The following is a 7,888-nucleotide window of genomic DNA, read 5'->3' on the forward strand; positions in this document are numbered from 1 at the left end:
TTCGGGCTTTAAAAAAATGTGAAGCAATATTTGATCTAATTCTGGAGACGAGCCAGTGTCGAAAGAGTTTATCTTTTTTCTTACATCATAAAAGGGCTCCCCCTCGCACAACAGACAAAAGGGACGCAGTCACCTCTGCTATCATAAAAAAAAATCCAGACTAAGATATCTCACGTGACGTTGCATAACGTCCACAGAAAGTCGCATGAAGGTGAAGTCGTGCGTCCTTGATGATTTAAACCTTCAGATTTCAGGGACGAAAACACGGAAATTCATAGTATGTGAAGGCCCACTGCAGGATCAATGGTCTATCTCCTTGCGAACGAAGCAGCATTTCCATCTACCTACGGTGCTTATGATACATCTTGAACCAGTGGGTTTAATCTTTTTGTTCACTCTGTTACACCCTTTTAACTATATTTCAGAACGCTTTTCCTCCCAAATCATTTACGAAATTATCTTAAAATACAAATTATCTTTACCATCAAGTCATTCCATGGTACTATGAAAAAATGTAACGTCCTGAAAGTTGTATAAGTTTCATAACATAAGTTGTATAACATTTATAGGTTTGTAGAAAGATCGACATTCCAATGGCTTGAATCTGAAAACCTATGTTCTATATCCTACCCTGAATTCCTAAAATTAATTTTCTATGGGGGAAAAAGCCTCCCCAGTTGTGAAACCTTGCCTTAAAGCTGCAAAGTAGTGAAACAACTTAAATAAAATATCCGAAAAAAAATTTATCTTTAGTTCTTGCTACACTGCTTTAAAGTGGATTTCCACTGCGACAAGAATTTTAGATATCAGTGGCATTTTCCAATTACTCTGAATTGGGATTTTGAATTTCAAAGCTGATTTGAAGATATTTCTCTTTATCAGCAATTCACGATTTACAGGTTTGTCTTGGCTCACGCCAGATTATTTTGATCAGCTTGGAAAACTCCATCAGAGAAAAAAGGCCAAGAACCTTTTGAGGTACAGGTAAATTCTAACCTTTATCGACCTGCAGATGAGGTCCATTTTATATAATTTCAATATGACCCTCATTATCAGACATATTTCTAAGGCTGTGAGAATTCAGCAATAAGGCTCCATCTGCTAGGAAGGTTACGAATAAAAATGGAAAGATAGTTACCAAACTCTATCTGGCGTTAGTTAAACCCATCCTTTACTGTGCGGTACATTTTTGGTCTTCGTCTTATAGAATGGATATCAATTCACTAGAATCCGTACAAAGGAGAATGACCGAAATGATACATGGGCTCAGAAATTTACCTTACGAAGACAAGCTTAGGCACCTTAATTTACACTTTCTGGAAAGACAGAGTGCGGGGTGATCTACAGTAGTAGAGGTGTTCAAGTGCACCAAGGGCTTTAATTCGTAGTAACGGATTTAAGTTGGACAAATTTAGATTTAAGAAGGAAATAGACAAGAACAGGTTTACCAATAGCGTGGTGAACGAATGGATTAGACTTAGTAATCATGTAGTAAGCGCTGAAACTATCGATTGTTTTAAGAAAAGGTTAGACAACTTTATGAATAGGGATGACATAGAACTCCAGAGTGTAGGCTTTATGGTCTCTTGCAGTTTTCTTCATTCTTATGTTCTTATCTGCCAGACACAGGTGATACGGCATTATCGAAGACCTTTGTGATCTGGGTCTACGTCGTAACTTACCATGTTCACATTCAAGAAAACATTGAAAGGAATGACGTAGAGTTGGTCTGACGTCACCAATGACGCTACCTCTAGGGCATCCTCTGCCGAATACGAAAGGTCTTTAGATCAACTAGGATGTAACAATGACTACAGTTGGTAATCAAACTATTTCCTGAATTTAGTTTCAAGAGAAAGATCCAAGTGGCAGGACTGTGCTACTTGGCTGTCATTGATACGAAGGGAGAGAGAGAGAGAGAGAGCGGGAGGGAGAGAGGGAGGGACGAGAGAGAGAGAGGGAGAGAAAGGGTTTAGGGGTTTAGGGAAGATGGGAGTAAGCGGGGTTTAGGGAGGGAGTGTCTCACGAACTCGGAGGAGGCGCAGTAACTGGAAATGATAAGAGGCAATGCAGACGAGCTTAAAAGAAGTCGAGAAAGAAGAAGGAAAAAATAAAAGTGGCATTAAGTAGCCCAGTGCCAAAACAACGGGAATTTTTTTTGAAATGTGTATTACATTTTGTTTATTTAAATGAAGTGAATATTACCTTTGCTAAAGCTCTAATATTTCTGTATAGTTATGCAATTTTATTGGTTTATAGTTTTCATGAAAAAACGGAGAATGAAATTAGCCTTTCGTGAGGATGCCAAAGGGTGAGTAATTTGAAAATTAGATATTTTTGTTGCAATTTTTTAAGTGTTTTAGATGCGCCTAGCGCAACAGCAGAGGTCCCACGTCACTCTCACGATGAAGGTCTTCTGAGGATAGACTGAAAGAACTCGGGGTACCTACGCTGGAGAAAAGAAGAGTGAGAGATGTGATCACTTTGTACAAACACATAGGAAAATATTTTCATTGACAAGGAAGGTTTCATAATATGGTATTAGGTACGACAAGGGACCAAGAACATAAAGAGATTACGTTGGGTAGCAAGGATGCCAGAACCTTCTGTTTCCTAAATAGCGCTAGAAATAGATGGGATAATCCGCGTACAGAGGTAGTGAGCGCCAAGCATATTTACGAACTCAAAGCCAACTAAGACGTATTGATACTGCGAAGAGAGATAAGTTCTGTGCAGCAAGATGTGACACCGAATATATGAAACAGTTCTGTTATACGTGGTTAGGTAAGCACAATTGGGTAATCATATGAACACACACATACACACGTTCGCATGCACACACGTGCGCGCGCATATATACAGTATAAATACATGTTACAAGACATCGAAAACAAATGGAAACTCAAACTGGTATAACTGCGTTCTCCCTCCACCACATGTGCAACTGTCCTTCGTTGAAGAGGTCGCATCTTATCAAGTTCCTGGTGTTGTTTATGTGCGTACGTAAGGGAAATCGCCGTGTGCATGTGAGAACTTGCACTTGTGGCAATTAGAAACTATGAACCAACTCCGCTCTCCTCAGGAAAAGTGGCGCCGACCGAGGCCTTGGATGGTAGAAACCCTTCGTCGCATTCCAAAAATATGCAGGAGCTGAGGGAACGATATTCGTGTTACACATGGACACATTCAAACGCGAAAACATAAGCGCGCGCGCACACACACACACACACACACACACACACACACACACACACACACACACACACACACACACACACACACACACACAGCAGCAGCAACCAGAATAGTTCTTAGCCTTGTAGATAAAACAGATAAAGGGAGATTAGAAGCACTGGACATACCATCATTGAAAAAAAGAAAAGAAGGGGGCGACATGGTCGTGGTGTTCAAGTCATGAAAGGAAGAAGATAAAGCTGATTTGGAACCGGAGGTCGTCACAAGATCATGGGAACTAACAAGGACCACATGTCTAAAAGATGCCAAGAAACACAATTTTCCACATAGTAGTAAGCATGCATACATGCGCTTTATTCGCTATGTCTGTCGAGTAAGGAAGGGAGGGGGTGGGGGACGAGGGGGGGGAGTGGAGAGTGGTTGTGTGGGTGATATTTTGACGCAGCCCGAAAGGATTTATCCCATTTTTCTCTAATTTCCGCAATAGAGGATGGAGCTCGCCGTGTAAGTGAAGGGGCCCTGCTGTGGGTGTACTGTGTCTTGCTGCATTGTTCCTGATCCAGGCAGTGGGCAGGAGACAGGGATGGCCCTTCATCCACGAGGAGCTAAGATGAGAGAAACAAAGGTGATGAATGGGAGTGGGTGCGTGAAAAGGATTACAAAGGCGGAGCATGCCGACAGGAGACCTTTTGTCCCTTATCTAGGTCGGATGCGAAAAAAAAATCATAATTATAATAAATGAATAAATAAAAACTATAATGATATAAATAACAAATAAAATACATAAAGAAATGCATAGGTATAGTTAAATAATAAACAAGCAGGTAAATAGTAAATAATAATAAATTGACATATAACTAATAATAAATGAGAATCAAATAGACAAATGATAACAAAACAAAAACAAATAATATAAGATAAATGATAATCATTACAGCATCTTGCTTAGGTGTTTATCTAAATGATTTTTAAAGCTTCGAACTGAACTACATTGCACTGCCTCTGCAGGAAGTTTATTCCATTCATTAACTACACGGTTGGCGAAGTTGTTTCTACTCGCTTCCAAATTGTTAATGAGTGATGGACTTTTGAATTCAAAAGATCGCGCAATCAGTCCTAGAATCTTATTTGCTTTCTCAGGCGAAATACACTGCTTGGGTGATTTGAGATCGTTACTGATAATTACGCCGAGATCTTTTTCACTATTCACTTTTGTTAACGAATTTCCAAATAACTTTTAATCGTACTTACTGTTAGCCACTTTTCAGACCATTGCTGTAATTTATCTAAATCTTCTTGAATATCTAATTGGTTTAAGCGATCATTTGCCATTCCGCACATTTTTGTATCATCAGCAAATTTGGAAACAGTAGATTTTAGTCCATGGTCTATGTCATTTATATATACTATGAATAGAAGTGGCACAAGAACGGAACCCTGAGGAGCTCCACTTGTAACACTTTTCCATCTAGAAGTTTTTTCCATTTAAAACAACTCTCTGTTTTCGATCATTCAACCAATTACTAGTCCAACTTAATAGGCTACCACTTATTCCGTGTGAAGCTAATTTAGTAAGTAGTCTTTCGTGTGGGACGGTATCAAAAGCTTTTGCAAAGTCTAGATATATTAAATCTATATTGTTTCTTTTGTCATAATTCGAGATAACTGTGTTGTAGAATTCGAGTAAGTTAGTCACGCAAGAACGTTTCCGTCTGAAACCATGCTGGGTATCATTTATCAAACGGTTACTTTCTAAATAATGTTCGATAGCACTCTGATGATAGTTTCCATTATTTTTCCTACGATTGAAGTCAAATTTATGGGCCTATAGTTTTTGTTTTTTCATTTCTTTTGAACATGGGAGTAACGTTAGCTAGCTTCCATTCTCTTGGGACATCTCCGGATATGATGGATTTCTTGAAAATAATTTCTAATGGAACAACAATCTCATTTTTCATTTCCTTTAAGATTCTTGGATGCCACCCGTCAGGCCCCGGTGTTTTATCAACTTTGAGTTTATATATACACCTTTTATTTTTTTCTTTTGTTATATTTACCGTAGTGAGTAAGTTTACCCTAGACTTTTCACAGGTTTCAGTGACTTGACTACCTCCCTTTAAAAGGAAAGAAGCCCTTGGTATATAGTATGTATATATGTTTGCATGTATTTATGTATGTATGTATGCATGCATGCATGTATGTATGCATGTATATATGCATGTATATATGTATGAATATATGCGTGTATATATGTATGTATGTATGTATGTATGTATGTATATGTGTAGGCATGTATGTACGTGTATGTTTCAGGAAGCAGGGAGCCCACGTTGGAATGCCAGGTATCAGGATGGTGGCGATGTGGGTCAGGGCCTAGCTGGATGATAAATACTGGAGAGGAAAAACAAATGAAGGGGAGCTCTTTTGTAAAAGCGCGAACCACGGGACCGCAACTTAAAGTTGCTAATTCGCTAGGGGTTGGGCGCCAAGACTCTATCCATGTATGTACTGTATATATGTATGTATGTATGTACGTATGCACGTATGTACATGTATATGCATGTATGTATGTATGTACGTATGTATGCATTTATGTATGTACGTATGTATGCCTGCATGTATGCTCGAAAGAATTGTAGTAGATAGTGAAATGCAGTAGGATATACATTTTTTTTTGTCTTCTTGTTGGGAGTAAGAATGTAAAGATCCCTTGGATTTCTAAACCCGGAACATCCGTCATAGAACTGACCATGAGAAAAAGCATATGCAGTATAGAAGGCCTTGAGCTTTGTTGATAGACACTGCCAAATTAACTTAAGTGCCATGGTTCCTTAAGAGCCGGGGTTCCATAGAAACCGGGGTCCCTTAAGAGCTGGGGTTCCTCAGGAGCCAGTGTTCCATAGGAGCCGGGTTCCTTAAGAGCCAGGGTTCCTTAGGAGCCGGGAATCCTTAGAAGGCCAGACGTCCTTTGGATCCAGGATTCCTTTGGGGCCAGGGTTCCTTTCGACCGGGGTTCCTTTCGACCGGGGTTTCTTTGGGCCTGGAGCTCCTTTGGGCCGGAGTTCCTTTGAGCCTGTAGTTCCTTTGGGACTTGAGCGTTGTTGGAGCCTCAGTTCCTTTGGGCATGGGGGTTCCTTACGAGTCGGGGATCCCTAGGAGCCGGGGATCCTTAGGAGCCGAGTTTCTTAGGAGCCAGAGTTTCTTAGGCTCCGGGATTCCTTTAGGGTCAGGATTCCTTTGGGGCCGGGGTTCCTTTCGACCGGGGTTCCTTTGGGCCTGGAGTTCCTTTGGGACTTGAGAGTCTTGCCTCAGTTCTTTTGGGCCTGGGGTTCCTTACGAGTCGGGAATCCCTAGGAACCGAGGTTCCTTAGGAGCCAGAGTTTCTTAGGCTCCGGGATTCCTTTAGGGTCAGGATTCCTTTGGGGCCGGGGTTCCTTTGGGGCCGGGGTTTCTTTCGACCGGGATTCCTTTGGGTCCGGAGTTCCTTTGGGCCTGGAGTTCCTTTAGGAACTGAGTGTCTTTGGTGCCCCAGTTCCTTTGGGCCCGGGTTTCCTAAGAAGTCGGGAATCCCTAGGAGCCGGGGTTTCTTAGGAGTCGGGTTTCTTAGGAGCCAGAGTTCCTTAGGCTCCGGGATTCCTTTAGGGTCATGAATCCTTTGGGGCCGAGGTCCCTTTGTGGCCTAGGTTCCTTTGGGGCTGGGGTTCCTTTCGACTGGGGTTCCTTTTGGGCCCGGAGTTCCTTTGGGCCTGGAGTTCCTTTGGGACCGGAGTGTCTTTGGAACCTCAGTTCCTTTGGGCCCGGGCTTCCTTACGAGTTGGGTATCCCTAGGAGCCGGAGTTCCTTAGGAGCCGGGTTTCTTAGGAGCCAGAGTTCTTTAGGCTCCGGGATTCATTTAGGGTCAGGATTCCTTTGGGGCCGAGGTTCCTTTAGGGCCGGGGTTCCTTTCAGCCGGGGTTCCTTTCGGCCGGGGTTCTTTTGGTCCCGGAGTTCCTTTCGACCAGTGTTCCTTTAGCTCCGGATTCCTTTGGGCCTGGAGTTCCTTTGGGGTCGGAGTGTCTTTGGAGTCTCAGTTCCTTTGGGCCCGGGGTTCCTTAGAAGTCGGGGATCCCTAGGAGCCGGAGTTCCTTGGGAGCCCGGTTCCTTACGAGCCAGAGTTCCTTAGGCTCCGGGATTCCTTTAGGGTCATGATTCCTTTGGGGCCGAGGTTCCTTTGGGGCCGGGGTTCCTTTAGAACGGGTTCCTTTGGGCCCGGAGTCCCTTTGGGCCTAGAGTTCCTTTTGGACTGGAGTGTCTTTGGAGCCTCAGTTCCTTTGGGCCGGGGGTTCCTTACGAGTCGGGGATCCGTAGGAGCCGGAGTTCCTTAGAAGTCGGGTTTATTAGGAGCCAGAGTTCCTTAGACTCCGGGATTCCTTTAGCCTCAGGATTCCTTTGGGGCCGAGGTTCCTTTGGGCCCGGAGTCCCTTTGGGCCTGGAGTTCCTTTGGGACCTAAGTGTCTTTGGAGCCTCAGTTCGAGTAGGGGATCCCTAGGAGCCGGGGTTTCTTAGGAGACGGGTTACTTAGGAACCTGGTTCCTTGGAAGCCGGGTTCCTTAGAAGCCGGGTTTCCTTGGAAGGCCAAGGGTCCTTTGGATCCAGGATTTCTTCAGAGACAGGATTGCTTTGGGGCCTGGGTTCCTTTCGACCGGGGTTCCTT

This window comes from Oratosquilla oratoria, chromosome 1 (assembly GCF_046742065.1).
Source record: "Oratosquilla oratoria isolate Oo_2021 chromosome 1, ASM4674206v1, whole genome shotgun sequence".
NCBI classification, from domain to species: Eukaryota; Metazoa; Arthropoda; class Malacostraca; order Stomatopoda; family Squillidae; genus Oratosquilla; species Oratosquilla oratoria.